Here is a 480-nt window from a genome sequence, read left to right as displayed (position 1 = left end):
TTAATTTTTAATTTTGTAGGGTGCCACAAGTTTGTTAAAATTTCCAAAGGGTGCCACGACTAAAAAAAAAACACTAGAACACTGGATTAAGGGATCTAAAATATGGTCATGCAGAATAAGCCACTAATAAACGGCCAATATGCTAGTAATATGCATGCTAATAAGCAAGTTAAGAGTGAGAATCGGTCCTAAATTCTCTGTGTGGACATTTCATCTGTTCTGCACAATGTTAGTAAAACCAGCTTTTTGAAGATGCTGATTTCATTTTCCAGCAGGATTTGGCACCTGCCCACACTGCCAAAAGCGTTGGTTGTTGGTTAAATGACCATGGTGTTGGTGTGCTTGACTGGCCAGCAAACTCACCAGACCTGAAGAGAATCTATGGGGTATTGTCAAGAGGAAAATGCACCAAAAAATGCAGATGAGCTGAAGGCCACTGTCGGCCAAACCTGGGCTTCCATACCACCTCAGCAGTGCCAC

This window comes from Sinocyclocheilus anshuiensis, unplaced genomic scaffold (assembly GCF_001515605.1).
Source record: "Sinocyclocheilus anshuiensis isolate Anshui unplaced genomic scaffold, SAMN03320099.WGS_v1.1 scaffold726, whole genome shotgun sequence".
Taxonomy (NCBI): domain Eukaryota; kingdom Metazoa; phylum Chordata; class Actinopteri; order Cypriniformes; family Cyprinidae; genus Sinocyclocheilus; species Sinocyclocheilus anshuiensis.
This window is presented reverse-complemented; position numbering follows the sequence as displayed.